We start from the raw sequence: 20,592 nt of genomic DNA on the forward strand, positions 1-20,592 counted from the left end.
AAACTGTTAAAAAGATATACTGTATACCTTGATTGCCTCCTTTAATTCAGTCCTGCTATTTCCAGAAGCACTGCACTTTCAACAGGAATCCTCAGGGATGACAGAAATGTCAAGGAAAGCCGTGTTAAAGGTGAACGTTTCTCTTTAACTATGGCAGTACTACACACTTCATGTCATGCACCTATAAAAGATTCATATACCATGTTCCACCTTTTTGAAGATACAATTCACCTGGCTAAAGTTTTCAGTGAATGTAAACAGCCTTTCAATCAGCTGTCTACAATGAGGAACAAGAATGTTATCTTAGTTCCTTCTTTTTTATTACCATCACCATTACAAACAAGATACAAGAGAAATAACACATGCTTTCCACTGAAATTTTTCCAGTTTCATAATGTTTGATTGGGAAAAGCAATGTCCCTTATTGACTTCACAAAGCTCCGGGCTCAGAATATTCAGAGGAATCCCAACTTGTTCAACACTTAAAACACAGCATGTACCCACTAAGAACTAAATGGTGTTGTGTGAGAAAGCCTGTTAAAATCCCATCTGAACTTATTTATTTGTCTATCCAGCCAACAGTTTTGATGTGATTTAATGTGATATTCCCAGACGTTGAATCCCATAGTCAATGCTGAGATTAACTATCCTGCAGTCTTAAAAGATGCCAATCCTTTTGTCAGAACACAGTTGCCAACAGCATCATCTTATTTTCTTTGGTCAGGTCATAGGTCAAATTAATATATGATTCATAAACTCTTCAAAACTCAATGATAATAACTGATCTAGAATGTGAATCAAAATACCTATGCACAGTAACTACATGGGAAGACAGAATACAAAAAATGATTAATAAAGCAGCTATGAAGGCACAAGAAGCATAATTGAAGCATGTTCAAGTTATTTATTTGAAACGGCAGCTACATAGTGTGGTGGGGATTACAAAATATTGGCTGATCTGGCAAAAATGTTAAGACAAGAGCACTGTCAGTTACTGCCAAAAACTACTGAGCAATCTGTGGTATTTCCCATTACAATCTGTATTGCAGTTTAATTATACTACACGATTGGTTTAGATCAGGTCTTATCTAGATTATACACATCAGTATACTTAATGTTATGCTACATGTATAACTTGAATGGAAAAAAGATATGTCATTTCAAACTGAGAGGTTTACATAGTCTTCTTTCAAAGTTCTCACCATGACCTTGTAACAGAAAATAACAGCTTGTAAATAGTGGGCTAAAACAACAGACTTACAACTGATTCTTATATTTACCAACTTGATGAAAAATAGAAAGTATATCTGTCTGACAATTTAAGAAAGGAGGGAGTGCGCAGAGTAACCACACATTTTACCATCGTCACATTGCTATCATGAAGTACGTGGAAGCACTCAATATAACACAGACTTGTTGTCATTTCTTGTACCAGAACAAACAGGTCAGATGATGTAAATTAATATGCTTGTGGGTCAAATAAAAACAGTTAAACTGTGCTTTAGCAGAATACTCCCTACAGCTGTTTAGAGCAACATTTTAGACACTTTTTTAAATAAGACAAAATGTGTATTATAATCAACACAGTCACTTCCTGTAAAATGTTTTCCTGTATTATTTAAAAAGCGGAAAAATACAAAACACTATTTATTTCCTTACTGATAAAGTGAATTTTTAGAAAACCAAATCTTTAGCCTCTGCAAGGTGGCAAAGGCTAACAAAAACAAAGTTTGAGAGGAATTAAGAATCAAGAATTAGATGTGTTTGAGAATGTGTTTGAGTATTGTGAGATCTTTCCTAACTTGCTTGGTCAGGGGGACCATAGGTGGCTGGGACCATGCAGAGTGAGGAGTTAACCAAAGGGGAACTGCAACGGTGGGGTGGAAGAGAGCTGCAAGAGATAACATCTGAGAGAGATTGCGTATGACATATATAACTTTGAGTAATTATGTCAGATATACTTATGATTTAGAATACCTGGGATGAATGTGGCTTGAGTTTCGTCATCCCTCCTCAGTTAAAGACCTCCATTTAAAGAACAGCAAAGTAAGTCCAAGCATGTATCACACAGAATGGTTCAGTGGGGAAAGGATCAGTGTAGTATCTTTGGTTGTCCCAAGGATGACACTGTTAAATATAATTTCAGTTAGATTAGGTGACCTGATTTCTCTCAACAAGCAAAGCTAGTGTATATGAATTGGCTTTAATTATAACTACAGGCAAAGGGGTTAAGAACGTTAAATGCCCATGTTAAACAACTTTAATAAGTAGTTCACTTGGAAACCACAAAATTGAAGATAACGGCGTACACACAGCTCAATAAGATAATGTGAAGGTGACAGAGTTCACATTGCCCACATCCCTAGTGCAGGTGTCAGCTGTGAAAACACCTGCATCGCTTATTAACACCTCTCAGCTGTTAACAGTTTGCACTCAAGCCATAATTTGTAATTGTAACTGAATTACAAAGTATTTAGCATAAACATCATCTTCATCCTCTAGTTCTAGTTTTCAACAAATTTCACAATGTTCGGATCTACAGTATGTACAGTATATGATGGTAATGTGTCCTTATTTCTGATAGTAACAGACTTGTAAAACTATAGGCAGTAATACAAACTGTGAATCTTAGCAATCTATTTGCACTTTGAATTGCAGAGTGCAATTACATATATTTAAATATAACTCTAGTGTAATCCATTCCCTGTCCCAACCCTAAATAATAATTCTAATTGGATAACTAAGTGAATCTGGGTTTTGAACAGATGTTCTTGTGCTGGGAAGACATTGTGAGCCCTTGTTAAACCACAGTTTTAGTAATAATAGACAATAATAGACTCAGAAAGATCTTTAAGAAAATACCTGAAAATAAAAGATGCAGGATAAAGTGCCAACACAAAATACAATTTCAGTGATTTAATATTTTTGAAAAGTATCAGGTTTTTTTATAATAAATTAATTTATAAATATTTTGCTGCATAACCTGAAATTACATTTTCTCCCCCTACCCAACAGATGAAAATTTGCACATCTAACATGTGACTTGTTTCAACAGTAAAATCAATTCATATTAAAAAGGAAAATGGTGAATAAATTCATTATTACATCTCTGGTATAGAGTATTTATTCAGAAACTGTTGTACTGCTTCTAAGATCTAAGAACTAAGAACAGGTGTAACCAAAGATTTAATCTCACCTGTGCTAGACCACAGGATTCGCTCCACAGAAAACAAATTCATCGTGTGTATGAAGTTTCTCATTCTGTGATCTAGAATGACGTACTTATTTACTGTGTTATTCAAAACTTTTCTGTCAGTATCAGGTTTTCAGTGAAGTGTCTAGTTATCATTTAAACAATTTTAAAATAAACCTCAGGCTTCAGTGCTTATTTGTTATGGTGAACATAATAAAATAAACAGATTTTCACATGTTTGAAAGAACTGTTATGGTTCATTATATCCATTATTCCCAATCAGGACATGATAGGTAGGGTACATCTTGTTCAAGAGTGTGCTGATTGTCAGTAAATAAAGAGCACAGGATTCATTATTTACTGCTTTCTCAGCGTCTGAAACATCAGTTCTTTGGCTGATGTGGTCACAATGGTGTGTCTGCTAGTTAGGAAGGCATGTGATTGCAAACATTTGATGAGTTTTTGTCACAATTTATCATTGTTTTTTTTTTGCTGCACTTCAAGGATATTGAACACAAAAAACCTGGAGTCCATTCCATTGTTGTTACAGTGAGCAGTATTGAGTTAACCTGGGTGAAGTTAAATAACATAATCATTAAGAAGATCTCTGTAACAGGGCAATGTGGCATCGAACCACTCATATTCATATTGAGCTACACTATTGATTGGTATCCTCCTGTGATTTTAAGCAGCCACAAGCACAAGGCCTCAATGATTTTTTGCTGGCATTCCCTCTGAAATCTTCATGCTATCCCAGGAAGAAGCAAGCAATGAGCCTGAGGTTGGTTGCTTTACAGGTTCATAAAGTCAGGTAACATTCTCTTCTGCACACACATTCTTAAGCAAACAAGGCAAAGCAATTGACTAAACAGAATCATGCCTTCCAAAGGTGAAGTGGCAGTTAATTTCTTTTTATGCACAAAATTAGCACAGTATTTCATTTCTCACTTGCACAGTGCACAACAGAATGCCGTGCAAACTCTTCCATGAAAGGCAGCTGACCCGTAGTTTATCCAAACTTCATGTTGGCAACGTTCCTCACTTGGCTCTCTTGGGGTTTGAATGATTTCCAAACCAGATAATTCCTGATTTATTGGTTTAATATATCAAATAAATTAATATTTAACTTATTACCTTGTGCAATACTTGATCCCAATTCGAGCACACAGTAAGTCAGTGAGCTGTATAAGCCTTTGATTGCATTTTGAAAGAAATTGAAGGTCTAACGTAGACGTGTATTTCTAGAAAAAAAGTTTGCACACCCATTTTACAAGTTATAATAATGAAAAAATAAGAATAGTGTGTTAAATAGCATACTTATTCATATAGAAACAGAAAAAAATCATAGTAAATAATTCTATCAAAGCCATGGTGCACTTTGTTGATTTAGAAAAGTAAATGTACATGCTGTCTTGATTTCTCCTACAGTTCCTTGGCTTTACACTTTATTTAGCATCATAGGAATCTGGACATCTTTCAGTGAATTTAACCTATGTAATCTGGCTTAGCTGTAGCTTCTCCATAAGATTAAAATGTCATTTGGAGCTCAAATGTTTTTAACTCAGAGAACACACTATATTATCTTACCATACTACAGTGATCACAAGAGGATAAATAACAATAATCATGTACAGTTAAAACTGACCTCATGAAAGGTCAAGTCTCTGTAGATGATAGAAACAGATGTTTATGTATTTTGAGTTCTACATGCAGAGGTTTGTGAGTTTATTTCAAGTCCACTGGGTAATTAGAGAATTGTTAATGTTAGTACATTTACGTTGCACATGGACTTGAGTAGACATCTCAGTGTGTAAATAAAAGCAGATACAACTGGAACTAATTTAAATTAGAAAACAGAATTAACTGATTCAGTCAATGCAGTGGAAAAATTATCACTACCGTGTCACTGAGTAATTCTCTTAAAGTTCATAGTTAATTTGTTTTGTCATATCACCCTGTCAACTCAGGTATAGACCAAAGTGAGATTTATAGTCTATATCTCTTTTGCTTGTTTGGTGATAGTCCTGTGCTTTATCTTCTTACAGAAACTCTATATCTTTTGAAAAAGCTATATATTATCCATGTTACATATACAGAGATGACCAGGAAAAATTTGCTAGATATCTAGATTTCTGCTTTATGCTTGTAGGTAGACTGTCATGCTGTCATCAATTTTTTTCACACTATCCACACACATGCAGGAATTTCTTAGGGTTCTAGTTTTTTACACACAATTTATGAAATTCAAATGACACCAGTATTATTTTGTGTGTTACATTTGTGTCGTTTGTAAGCAAGGTCTATGCCAAGGATAATACATTCTGAAGTAGTAAGGTGGTTTTACTAGATTAGGTGATCAATATGATGTTAATTCTAGCGGGTTATTTAGCATAATGAAAATTATTCTTTTATATTTACATTATTTTATTTTAAACTTTCCCGGGGCTTCAGGCAATATGAAGAAGTGTCCTTTTTCTTAAAGATTGATTCTCAGTTAATTAAGATGTAACTTTTTAAAAAGGCTTCTAGCCATGAACATCTAAAACAGTGCCCAAAAATGAGTCTACAAATGCACTGGAGGCACAGTAAATGAGCACAACAAGGCTGAGTCCTGCTGTTTAGTGTTATGATTGCGCCATTAGTAGTGGCGCCTCAGGGGTTAAGAGTGTTGTAAAGTCTACTACTTTGTTTACTGCCATCGAAACTTGGCTCCATCAGCCCTGCAGCTCGTGCCATTGTTTGCAATGAACTGGCAGCCCTCCAAGGCTGGAATAAATCAGCACTGTCACTCAGCAGCTACAGCAACACAGCAGAAGGGAGAGAGAAAGTGAGAGAAAAAAAGGAAAAGAGAGAGACTGGGTCTTGCTTTTGTTGTGAAATCCAAGCTCAAAAATATCCCTGAACTTGCTGAATTTAACACGTTCCAATTTCTTTTGAATCCTTAATTGTCAAAGGTTCCAATCCACATTACCCATCGCTCAGTTTTCACTGACCTAGCTCTTCGGACTTCGGTTGTGAATGGTAAAATGAAAATATCAAGAGATCTGACTTTGTACATTATGGCAGTGTTCCACGTGTTTTTTTCATAAAGACATTCTTTACTACAATCACCTATTCTGGAGCCTTCAGGATTTGGATTACTTGGGGTTTTGTTATTCTAGCCATGCCCAAAATTCCACAATGTATTAATCAATTCATTCTAATTTCATTACATGTCAAATTCGCTTCCGTGATTAACGCTTTGCCAATACAGTCTTGGTTTTCAACACTTGCAGTATTCCACTGGGCACAGAGTCAGCTGAGTTTTGAATGAAAGCTTGAGGTTTCTCCATTTAGGAAGCCGAATTTGCTTGAGGGTTATACCTCAAGAAATGTTTTTATCTGCACTATAAACAACATTTTAGATACTCTTGTGTTCTAACATCTATGCCATGTTAACAAGTGAATTCTTTGATCTAATTTTCTTGCTGAAAGATTTCCTTGCTGTGTGGTGGGGTGTTTCGTCTTCTTCAAAAATATTTCGGTATAATGGATTTTTCCTAATTAAACAATGGCAATAGTCAGCATTAACGTCTAGGTTTATGTTACCCTATTTATTTCCTATAATTTATAGCTTCTATTCATGGGCCATGTTCCCTCTAGACCAAACTACTGCATGTCTCTCTGCCTGGCCTAGTGAAGGTTTTTGTACCACTTCCTTCATCATGCTCTTCTGCTTCTTCACTGCCAGTCAATCTCTGCTCATATATTAATTGTAAAATGTTTGTCCTTACCAACCATTGACCCTTCCCTCCTGTCATCAGTCCTCTGTCTGTCCCTACCTCCCTTCTCATACTCTATGAAACCTATAGTACCTTATGACACCTCAGACTACATCTGGAAGTTTGAAGTTTTAGAATATTTATTCCTGCCCTGAAACATCTAAACAGACATTCCACACACTGCACAACCTAACACACGCTACATAAGATGAGACCATCAAAATACTTTTGCTAAACTCTTTGTTCTACAAAGTGCTCACTGTTCAGGTGTTTTGTATTCTGATCCCTCACCTGATTTACTACTGTTAAAGTGTATTTTCCTTCAGTGAAAAATTAAGACAAATTTTTAATACAAATTCATACAAATATACAATTAATACAAATTAATACAAATATTTCTGTTAATATGAAAATCTGCATGAAAATCAGCTTTGCTGTAATTGCAAGCCTCTCCCTGTCAAACAACATGAGTTGTGCTTGCTTTGTCAACATTTCTCATGGCACATTCTTCTAGAAGTGAAGTATTTGTAAAACATCCTCTCAACCAGCCCCATCATAAAACACAAAAAAGTAAGTGTGAGTACTTCATCTTGTCCTTGACAGCAATCTCTTCTACTAATTCTTTGATACTAACAATTTCTTCCCAGCAAGTCTACAGTATGTTTGAAGTCCTAATTTATTCAAAGAGCTTGAATAACATAGCCTTAGCACAGCCTTTTCTACATCTTCTTTGTCTCTTTTCTGTGTTTGATATCAGCAGAGGTCATTGTCTTTCTGACAGTTATATTTATTACATTACGGTTATGTACACCATTAAGTTGTTTAAGAGTGTTACTTGATTTACAGTAAGCTGTCTTGTTCATTTTGACTTTCTGACACTCCTAGTGGCCAACTATTTGTATTGCAAACATGTTAATATTGGATGAATATTCATAATATTCACAAATGTTGCTTTTCCATCTGTTGCTATGTTAAATGACAACTTCTATCTGTTTAGGTATTCTGATCAGTCACCAAACAGTAAAATTTTGTCAATTGGTGAAGTATTTTTTGTGGCTAAACTGGTGTTTAATACTGTGAACACATGTTGATGTACCTGAAGATACATTGGATCACGCTAAGACAAACAGTGGAAACACAGATTCAGATTTAAAAGTATGTAAGGATCAAATTTACTGAGTTGAAAAGGCAAATGTATTTTATTTAATCAGTTTATCTATTTATTTTCTAACAGATTTTTAAATTAAATATTGCTATAGTACAGTATGTCAATATACAGATAGTTCGGGATACTTTAAAAGATCTCAGTTTCACATCCAGCATAGAACAAATTTGACTGTCAGTGCTACTGGTAAGGTGAAGATACCATGATTTCAGAGCACACTAGCAAACTGCTAACAAGAGATGTCTTCCTATGGAAAAGTGGTGCAAAACCTTAACAGGGGAAGGCCACAATCCAGAAAGTCTAACAAAGAAATTGTTAAATTGGTCTAATTAAACCAATTAGGTATTTTAAAGGCTGTGTGTTTTAAAAACCTGCATGCCAGGACTAATGTCACGAATCGCATGCAGGCATGCAAGCGTTACCACATTTCCACTCTCCCTAAATGCCCAGGCACAAATTAACTCATCACTACTTAAACCCTCACTTGTCTTCCTTTCCTCGCTCACTATTGAGGTTTCCTCCCTGAGCTCCGTACTTGTACTTGTACGTTCCCAGCCTGTTTTCCTAAAGATATCTACTCCCCCGGATTTTCGGCTCTTCGCTCACATCCTCGATTACGACTTCGCCTCCCGTTTTGGTACATCGCCTCCTCGGAACCTTCCTGGCTTTTGACCCCAAGCTCTCGTCCTCGACTACGACTTCGCCTCCCATTTTTGTACCTTGTGCTCTCGGAACCTACCCGGCTTTTGACCTCCTAGCTTTTGTCCAAGACCACGTCTTCGTTAATTGATTTGGCACAGAACCGCATTTACCAGAATAGCCACACACAGGGTCCTACCTTCCGTTGCCTAGTGCTTCTTGATAACTAAGTTAACTAATAAATAAGTTCTGTACTCTTGTTATGAATGACTGCAATGATTTACAGAAGGGGTTTAGAAATAAACTAGATGATGAATCTGTATGACAATAAGATTCTAAGGGAGAGCCAACATAGATTTAGAAAAGTTAGGTCTTGCTTAACTAAGTTGGTCGCTTAATAAAGTGCATTTGAAATGATATATTTAGAAATTAATTCTGACTTTGTATCCAATAGACATTCAGGGAAACACATGTGTTTGGATTGAGAATTGGGTAATAAACAGAAAATAGAGAATACATATAAAGGGTGATTGTTCAAATTGGGATGATGGAATAAGGTTAGTACCTCAGAGATCTGTGTTTGGACCACTGCTCTTTGGAATTTAATGTTCTAGATTCTAGTATAATTAAACAAGTAAATGGTGAGGTTTGCTTATACCAGACTTTAAGGATTAGCAAACATTGTAGAAGCTGGACAAAATTTCAAAACTCAAACTCAAACTCAAAAAGACAAAATTCACTTTATTTGTGGCAGGAGACACTTAATGTAGGCAACTGCAGTTATGTTTAAGTGAACAATGTATTAGTTAGACTTATATTATAATGCTATGTACACATTTTGTCAATACAAACAAGATAAAAACTAGATTCACGGCATTCAAGGCTTGCTTCTTTAGAAGCAAGTGAAACATGAAGCAGAAGTCACCAGTGGACATAATGGGGAAGTGCATTACTGTATAACAGAAAAGGAGTTCGCTTCTCTACACAGGGGGTTGTGGGAGTATGAGACAAACTACTCAGCCTTGTTATTGAAGTGCTTGCCATAGTTGCAATGGTTACAGTGGAGGGGAAACCAATGTGGAACAAGCATAGTAAAATATGCACAATATGTGTAACAAAAACAAGATAACAAAAATACTTGACTACGAACAGGAGGTCATAGACTAATAGGCTGAGAGGGATGCTCTGGGGCGGTGATCCTTCTTACTCATAGTCATGCAGACTCACGGGGTTTCTGGTTTTCATCATAGCTTAGACTCCTAATGACTTAATTGAATCAATTATTCATTAGACTTAATAAACCTTAATTACCATTGTTTCCAGATCTAGTCCTTGAGGTCTGTATAAATGTTGCCTGCGGTCTTTGCTTCTTGAGACATTCCTCCTGAGTCCCTGTGGGGTGTATAGCACAGAACTGTTGCACTGATCCGCTCCTGAGGTGACTACCCTCCAGTATGTTACTGTTTATTCACTTCAGGCATTATTGTGAAGGGCTTTGGGTTTTTGGCTACTTACAGTATGGTTGCAGACAAAAGTAACTTCTTCCTTTCAAACAACACTAACATCGTCCAATCATTTTTAGAAGAATAGATTGTTCATTCACAAATAGTTTTATTTTTTAACATAATATTTTGCTCCATGATCATGAACTTCTGTATTAGTACCTACCTCCCTCAGACAGCCTGCATGTACACAACTACAATTTATTCTAGTTCAGGCTTATATGTAGAGAGTATTGGTTAACTGGAGGTTAACTGGCAAGAGAATCATAAGATTCTGTCAATACTTTAATAGATGCGTTTAAAATATGCCTCACGGACAGCCTTATGCACAGCCTATATCTGACCAACTGAAAATGAATATCTTTAGTCTTTGTCTTATACAAGCAATTGGTTGCTTTGGTTTTTTTTTTTACCTCTGAAAGCAGAACTTCCTTAGCTGAACATGAGAGATGCTGCATGATACAAAATACCCAAGAAAATGTCTTAAGAAAAGTTTACTTTGGATTGCCCAACAGAGGCTTGGAGTCCTGCCTAGCGTAACAAATTATAGAGTTATGCTATATGCTGGCAATAATTAAGTCACACACAGGTTGGATGGCCAAATTTTAAAATAGGAGAGCAATAAAATATAGCCCAAAGTCACAGGCTTTGCAGCTGCTTATTGCAGCTATCCTCCAGTAGATTGCAAATCAGTGTGCAGATTTGGAGATACTGTACAGAATATATTGTTATTTGCCTTGTAATGTGTCTCGGTGAATACATTGTCAACTGAGTTTGCACACCAGTTACTTCAAACAGTAGGGGAACAAAAAAGGAAGTCACTCATGAAAACATAAGGAGACTGACATAACAGTTCCAGGCACAAAATTCCTGAATAATGTAAAATTAGTTTTGGGGCTTTTTTATTGTACTTTTGTAATATTGCTAATTCTCTTTCTGAAATCTATTTGCTTTATTTCCCACATCAACTTACACAATTATTTGTCATTTTCTGGTGCTTAACACCATACATATAAAAACAACAGACACTGAAAAACAACAAAGAGAATCTCTTGCTACTGAAAGTAAGTTGTATTGTCAGTTGTGGCTTGAATTATTCATTTTTATTTAGACCTTATGACATGTACCATCACTACACAACATTCTTTTGTTTATAGAAAGCAGATGGGGCTTTTACATTTTTAAAATCTCACTCCTATTGGCATGTTGAAAAAGCAATATTTTTGTTCCTTTTTGATAACTCATCACATGATAACAGTCACCATGTCCTGTATAAAACACGGCTGAGAAACTCCACAGAGACCTCATTAAACAATGCAGTTTCACTCAGGAATCTCTGTTTTCTGAAAAAAAGACTTTGCCTAAAAAGTCTATGTATGACCTGAGAAGTAAGGAAAATACTGTCCCTTGTCACAAAAAAATCACAGACGTAACCCTTATGCCTTTTGTTCTTCCTTGTTCACCCCCTCAGACTCATTTACAACAGTGTTCACAACCTGTGGAACAGTGACCTTGATGCCTGTGCTTGGAGGCTTGGCTACCATGGAAACTCTGTTTTCTGAGGTCAACTGGAGCAAACCTTGAGCAAACTGTCTAACATACTCAGACACAACTCCTGTGCGTGCCTTGTTTCTGTCCCGAATGGAGTTGAATCTCTTGTTTTTTTTTTTTGCTCGGCATGTGGCCATATTTGCTTAGCTGTTATTTCCATGTGGGGACTATAAGCCCATCTGCTACCAGATGTGAACGAAAAGGGCATGGGGGTTTGAGGTGGAGAGAGAGAAAATGGGCTTTGATTCCCATTATATTTAATACTTTTTTATATTCATCTTGTTTGTAGCTAATTGTACTGCTGAACATCAGGTTTTCAGATACCAATATACAACAACCAAATGAAGAGACTTTTGACATTCACACTATTAAACAAAATCACCCCCTTTACAAAATGAGCTTGATCTAAATAACAAGTCTCTACCTTCAAAATGTGTTCCATCCCTGCCAGGAAACAGAAATCTTTCCTGTGGCCTTTGAGGACCACAGAAACCTGTGTAATGGGATGGAGGGATTTGGGGTGGGGGAGTTTAGATGTTGAATTGAATGGTAAATTTAAAAAAAGACAATGCACTTACCACAGATGTGCATGGACTCTATAAAGGTAAAGCAAGTTCAAGTTAAAACATCACACAGCAAGATATTTATTTTAGGAAACAAGGATTAAAGCAATAATCTTTTTTGAAAGTTAGAAACTACTTTTTACACTGTATCTCGACATATTCACTGCACAAGCTTTTTAGCCACAACTAAACAGGGCATATTGAGATAAGTCTCCTCTGTCAGGCAAAACAATTACGCATAAACAAAGAGGCTATTGATGCTATAATGACTCAATCAGTCATCCTTTTGTACCCACAACAAACACAGGTGTAGCGATGATGCTTAATTTTCCATGAAATGCCTGTATAGACAACATGCACTGTTGTTCACATACACCTCAGTAAGCATTATTCAATCTATGCACTGAACATTTCAGGAACAGAGAAGTTATGCAGGTTTTATGCGTGCTTCATTTGATTATTTGTTGCTCCACAGGATTACAGAAAACAAACTAAAAACCTCAAAGTGTCAAAACTCTAGTGACCTCTCACATGACACCTATTTTAGATATTTATTAATTTACTGCTTTGTTGTTAACAGAAAATGTTAGTTGCCGTTAATTTTCCCTCAAAAGTGTACTATCTGGCTGTTTGTTGTATAACCCATTTAAAAAATATGTTATCTGAAGCTGGCATCATGTAAATTTAATTTTGAAGAAACCCAATAAACATAATAAACTTTATCTAGACTTTTAATTAAGCAATAATGTGTACCTTTGTTTGGCCACCCATAACATTGGCTGGACAATAAACTCCAATTGTTTCAAATGACTTTTTCATGATATTTTGATGACATTTCAGGCAAAAGTCCATGATGACATAAGAGTTTCATTACAATTTCCTGCACATAGACTGGATTTTCTTGAAAGGCGACTTTGATTCCTGGACCTTTTTAAGCAGCAATTTAATCGCTGTCTGTGTAAGAGTGCCTAGAAATTCCTTGTTTATTTTTTAGTGAGTGGCTTAAACATTACTAAAACCATTAGGAGTAAAAAATCTTGCTACGTAAAAAGGTTTGAGACATTTAGATCAATCTATGAAATTAAATCTAGTACGAATTTGGCAATGTAGCTGAATGTGTTCTCTAAACCAGAGCTTCCCAAACTTCATGCCATGGAAAGATTCCAGGTATTCATAAAATCAGAAGACATCATGTTAAAAAAGTATGGATCAGGAGCTTTGTGTAGCTTTTTCCAGCATTAAACCAAATATTAAACAGTTCACTGAAACAAGCTTATGTATTAATATTGGACAGAGGTACACCTCTTTGTGTGTATCCTTTCTGGCACTCAAAATTTCGGTCTTGTTAAAGACATTGCCAGACCTTGCCTTTGTCTGTCCCACGCCTCATCGTCTCCTTTGCCTTTCTAGGCTAAATGATCTGACCACCCTTCACCTCCTCCAAGTCAGGATGGGAATCTCTTTCTGGCCTCTCCTTGAACAAGCAGCTTTCAGCCTCAAACTCTCCGTGGACAAATAACCAGTGCCTGCAACTGCCACATTTTCTGCTCCTTTCTTCCAGTTTTCCTTAAAAACACGTAAAACTCCCTGGAACTCTGGAACACCCGTGGCTGCTTCAACTCCCATTCCCACACCCTCCTCTTTTCTGCATTTCCCGCTCTCCACACTTTCTTTCTACTCCCCCTCCCAAACTACTGCACCTGCAACCCCATCTTATCTTTGCTGTTCTGTCTCTCCCCTTTCCCCAGTCCTTCTTTTCACTGTCTCCACAGGAGTCTCCACCTCCAGGCACTAATGCCTAAGAAAAAGTTGGAATTCTCATTGACAACCATCTCCACCCCTGGTGGTCATCCATTCAGTTGCAGAAAATTTCAACCACTGGTGACTCACTATAGGTTCCTATTCCAATTCTACATCACCACAGAACACTTCAGGCTAGAATTCCAGTCTCAGCTGATGTTGGGTTTGTTGGCTCTACTGCCATCTGCTCTCTGACTTGCATTCAATTGCCTGCATCACTAATGCGCTCTAAGCCACAACACACACTCTCCAATTGGTGTTCATCTGAAACTTTGCATATCCGATATGCACCAATTGCTCTGTCATTGATGCAATTTGCGGCATTTTTGGATTCCTTTTTGGGGGGCTTGGCAGACATGGCCTTACAACCAGAGCTGTTCTTTCCTTCGCCAGGCAAGTAAATGGCAAACGCTTAAGCAATGGTTCTTAAGGTAATGGTTTTTACCCTGGGGGTGTGAGATGCCTTTTCTGGGGTTACAAGACATACCAGATTGTTTTAAGAAAGTAAGTCAAATAACACAAATTAAGCACAGCAATTTAAGTGCAACTCCCTTGTTTCATTAAACCTCAGTATTTTAAGATAAACTTTTAAAAAGTGTGTAATTTTTCATGTATTCTTAATTTTACTTTCATTCTATAGTTATGATATATCTTAGGTTTAAAGAACTGACCTACTTGACAGTTTTTGATAAGAGATGCAAGAACATATTTGGAGAACCAAAGGCATGCAGGCTGCAGTAAAGGTTAAGAACCACTACACTAAAGTATTCAGCATGCTGTCCATCTCATCTCATTAGAATTAGCAAACCAATTTCATGTACAGTACTGAGGCCATTTTGGGAGGTATACTGTAGTACCTTGCAGCAAACGTAGGGTTACTTAGTGAAGAAAACTGAGTTTAGCTGTTGAACTGTGTGGTAAATTTTTAAAAAGTCAATGCATTTACTGTGATTAGGACTCTGGGTGATTGACAGGAGGGCAGAGAGCTGAAATATCAGGTGAGGAAACTTATGCTATTTTCTTGAACAAGGAGCAATCAAGTCTTACCCAGATTGCTCCAAAAAACTCAGCTGTATAAAATGGAGCAAACTTCAAAAATATTCATTGTAAGTCAATTTGCACAAGAAGAATTTGCAAATATGAATTAATACTCCGATGTAATTTTGTTCATTTTACGAAGAGTGTGTCAGAAATGGCAATAATACATTTGAAACCCTATAAAATCCTTTTACACCTCTTTAATCATCTAGAGACATTACAGTGTATAAAAGAGTAGTTTTTAAGGATAAATGCCTTCTTAAGGGCTGTCTTAGTGACATATACATAAACAACAATTCAATTATACACTGGGTTTCCCAGCTCTAAACCTTTAGGCATGTCTCCTACTCTTCAACAGTCTTTCTTACGATGTATTTAAGTTTTATTGCCAGCCATGATTTTCTCGTGTATTTGATGTGGGAAAAAGTATTCATTAAAGGAGCCAGACAGGAGCCTTGTATCAGATGCAAAGGGCATATTCATATTGTTAATTCTGAAAAAAACTTGCAGTTGTCTTAAAGTCACGTCTGCCATACCATTGCATTACCATTTGTTTTTGGCCACTTCATTTCTTTCCTTATTTTTTATGTTTCTGTGGCTATTAAACTTCTGTGTTTCAAACATGTGCAACAATGTATTTTACTGCATATAATATCACCAAGTAATTTTGTTTGGCCATTTCATGTGACCCATAAGTGTTACAAATACAGTTTGTGCTGTCTGTTTTTCAGTGGTGAATTATCAATACCTTCAGTACTTCAAGCCCTTGATGATCCATTCTTTTATGAACTCCTTCCCAATAATTTTCAACCAACATTTCTGTATGGCTGTGGCCACACATCTTGTTTCTGCAAATGTTTTCTTAGAGACAAAGAAAAAGTAGTTACAGTATACAGTATAGTCTCCTGTCCTTAAATGCCGCAGGGTCCTGCGGTTTTCGTTTCAAGTCTGATCTTAATTACTTTAAGCAATTAACATAATTAACTGAATTACCTGAACTAATTATTTGAATAAGAAGTTGAATCATTCGTTCTTATATCTTAATAAGTGAGTCATCATGCAGTACTGATAACAAAGAAAGCTTCTGTGCTTGGGCACTCTGAGAGAGTACCCATCCCTAATAAATACACGCAAGGCATGTTTCAATCACAAATAAACAGCCAGTATACAGACTTTTTGGAAAATGACTGAGTATACAAACCTTTTAAACTATGACTGAGTAGAAATACAAGTAGAACGTTTATTACATTCAGACGGTGTTTTTTCCACACATTTACTGTGTGAGAGCTGAAAGTTGTCTGCCAACAATTACACCCCTGGTTGTGAAGGTGAAAATGGGATGGAGTATTTGAGGTATTAATTAAATAATTATCTGGTGATCAGATAACAGCTTCCAATTTAAGAAACTTGTTGACCCACTTAAGTCTTTCACAGCTCAGCAGGAGTGGAAACCTGAAGGCACTGTATCTCTCCTATAGAGCCAGAGTTGCTGATTGCTATTTAAATCAGACCTGGCAACAAAATACCATGGTAAAAACTATGACTAAGTTTAACCATGAGAATGAAATGAGCAATTGAATCTTCTACAAGTGTTAGAACCCTTGCTGGAGACAATATTATATACTTCCAGATATGGGTATAACAAACAAATATTAAGTAAGCATGCATTTGTTATACTGATAGTATCAGAATGGCAACAAGCATCAGTGTCTTTGCATACAAAGTTTCTTATTCAACCATGCATCACAGGAAACCTAATTAACCCCATTTAAATCAGTGGGGAGCCTCTACTTACAGGGTTCATAGTAAAACATCTAAGTTAGTTTCCGTAACTAATGCTGCCCTGTAGTTGGAAAACAAGTTAGGAAATGTATTGTTTTGAGTTAATCCTGCCTGAGTTACTGGGCCAATTTATAGTTTCATCTTTTTTTTTCTCCCTTGTCATAGATTATAACAGATCTATTGTGATTTAGTGTTCTTTTTTTCTTAGCTGTTTTTTAGATATGTGGACTTGTGCTTTTAAAGAAAATAAATACATAAAAACCTCAGAGAATAATTCTTAAAGCTGACTTAAATTAGTGTTGCACCATAATATTTTACCAATAATCAAGAAAAGGCATGATATTATGTAATTAGCTCCCTTTGTGAAGACTTTTACTTGAAAAGTTGATTAGTACTTGGAAAAAATACAGTCTAAGGAGAAAGAACAGAGAATCACATATATTAGGAAATATGCAACAATAAGAAAAGAAATATATAATACAATATGTACCATTTCTTTGAAATACTGTTATTTTGAAACTTCGAGGTTCAGCACAAACTATCCATTTAAATCGAAATGTCGTGACTGCAGTAATTATTGTTAATTTGACCTGCTGTGCCGAAATGACCCAGCTTTGTGCAAGTCATGACATAAAATTATAGCTGTGTATTAGGCTTAAGCCAACAGATTGGAAATCAGACAGCCTCTCAATGTTTCAATCATTGTACATTTAAAAATCTTTCTATATTTTAATAAGGACTTTAACTTGAGTATAGCAGTTGGTCTCAGTATGCATTTTTGCATTTGGATTGTGATGAAAAGATAATAAGGTTTGGGCAAACCTCAGCCAAAAAATACATATTGAAAAAATAGCCCATGTGTCTGAAATTACATTGAAAAGTGTAGCTGTCCTCATGCTGTCTCCCTCTTTATTTAGAATCATATCTCCATTTTTCTCCAGAACCACATGGGTTAACCACTGGCCTTGTTGTTTTGATTGACTTCACAGACATAAACAAGGGCTGCACTTGTCAGTGACCCCTAGTCATGACCTCAGAGATAGACAGGCCAGTTAATGGGTGTCTCTTTCAGCGAGTGATCAAGAAACAGAGGAACCATTGTTTGCCTGAGGCTCCTGCGGCTCTGCCCACAAAACTGCTGAGGCAGGCATTGAAGGCAATAGCTGCTCCAACTTGGCCAAGGGCAAGAAAGAAAACAGACTAGATTTAACATCTTCTTTCATTGCAATTTCAAAACACACAGACTTTAATGAACAGATAAAGACCCCCTAACTGACAACATCCCTCTCTCGGCTTTTTTCTTGCTTTGAATGTGAAAATAGCTAGTATAAGAAAAGAAATACTGAATATTTATGGCCAATTACAATTAATATTGAAATAAGTACATCATTTCACTTTGTTCTTTATTGCTCTTCTCAAATTGAAATTGCATTAATGTACATTTAAAATAGGGTTTCACATTACAGAATCACAAGTGTTAATATTCCTGAAGGATAAGCATCATTTGAAGTGAAGAAAGGAAAAAATGGGCTATTTCTGTCAATTGAATACAATAATTTCTTTGGTATAAGAAGTTCATTTGAACAAGGTGGTTACTATTTCTAAAATATCAGTTTGGGGCTGCTGTGTCACACATGAAAATGCTGTTTAGTCCCTTTGTAACATGATCTTCACTGAAAGACACTCTCTCAGTGTCTTGAGAAAGTGCTCTTAGACATGGTATAGCAGAATGGATCATTCAAGCTGGAGCACAGCATACCTTAGAAATCACAACAGAGGTGTACTTATAAGTAAAACTTTACAGTTCTAAAATGTCTGACTTTAGCATAAGGACAAGAATTTCTCAGATAGGAATGAGAAATATGTTTTTTTTAAATGGGCATTAAATCAGAACCCATAGCTATTATAGAATATAATAATTATTATAATAATATTTTATGATGTTATAATATACATAATAATTATACTATAAATTTGAACATAATTGTAGCTTCCTAGAGACTTTGCACTCCTTATTAGTTTCTACTTGTGTCTCCTGGTTTGTGGTGCACTGTGTATTCTGAAGAAGTTCATTGGATTGATTTTGTAAATGTTTTAAGGATTTTTTATACATGAATAAGGTCCCCTTGTAGTCCCTTCAGAGATAAAAGAGTCTTTTTAAACTGTCAGAGTAGGACATTCATTTAAGTTCAGGAATTTTACTAGTCACTTTTCTCTTGATTGATTCCAGAGCAGCAGTGTCTTTTTTGTAACATGGTAATAGAAGCTGTTCACAGTATGCTAAATGAGGTCTTATGAGTTTGTACATTTTAACAATATCATGGAGTTGTACAACAAAGGTTTAGGATGAATGACAGCAGCCAAGTTTACTTTAAGTGTATCTACCCTAACTTGTAATCAGTCCTAATGTCATTCCCTAAACACAAAACACTATAAATACCTGACATCTTTTCTCCTTCGCATTGGTCTTTTGCATGTTTTTTTTCTAATACTGTGTTCTCCTATCGGCTTCACTGCTGTTGTATTTCTCTTTTCTCCATTGACCTTTAGATGTGCCGCTCCAGTGAAAACCTCGATGACAAGTGACCCTGAGTCTGTAAACTCCTTACTTATAGCCGAAGTTCTAAATAATTACAAACCCATTTCTCTTTCATTCCCTTGACAATTAACTTACCATTGATATTTGCAATGCCTCTTTTGCAAGAGCTTAATCCACCATGATGTGCAATTTTTTAAAAAAATCAACAGTTCAAGAACTTGGCTATAGATGCCAACCAAGATCCTTGCTCAGTTCTCCTTTTTCTCATGTTCCACTGAATCATCCTTTCCATCACTACCTCCATCTGCCCCAAAATGCTGTTTCATCAGGAGTTGCACCTCACACTCATTATTATTGGACTTTCTGGAAAAAAGTAAAGTCACCTCTGCTCTAATGTAAAATTGCCTTCATTTGACATCCTTAACATCTCATTTTTCATCTGCTAGGAATCACTTAAGGTTAGGTTATCTATAATAAAAAGTCCACATGAGGAGAGTTTTTTTTCATAAGCTTCTTTATGGTTCCCCTTGTAAGTCTATATCCATCCATTTTCTAATCCCTTCATCCAGGACAGGGTTGCAGGATAGCTGCAGCCTACCCCAGCAAGCAATAAGCGCAAAGTGAGATACACCAGTCTATTGACACCAGAACCCCTCTTCCAGTAAGTATCCAAATACAGCCAAAAGGCCTCCATGCTAAATATTCACCATACCTACTTTGTGCACAGAAATAAAAAAGTGTTAACTGTATTCTCAGATCAAAGTGTTGTCTTCCAGCGGTTAACAGTGTTTCATTTTTGTTTTGTTTTGCTTGGTCCTTTCCTTCAAAATAAAAAATGGAAAAATAGGGGAAAGGATGTCAAAAATTACAATAAGAGGGAATAACAGGGTCAGTCATCAGGATACATAACTGCTGTTTTCAATAGTAGATAGACTTTGTAAACCTGTTTGCACACAGTATGTATCTGTGAATAAGTAAATACAACGTCACACTTCAATTCAAACGAACAATAAGAATATAACTAGTAACTCGATATTGGTTTCTTAGTGCATTAACTGT

The sequence above is a fragment of the Atractosteus spatula genome, chromosome 9, assembly GCF_055471065.1.
Source record: "Atractosteus spatula isolate fAtrSpa1 chromosome 9, fAtrSpa1.hap1, whole genome shotgun sequence".
Lineage (NCBI taxonomy): Eukaryota > Metazoa > Chordata > Actinopteri > Semionotiformes > Lepisosteidae > Atractosteus > Atractosteus spatula.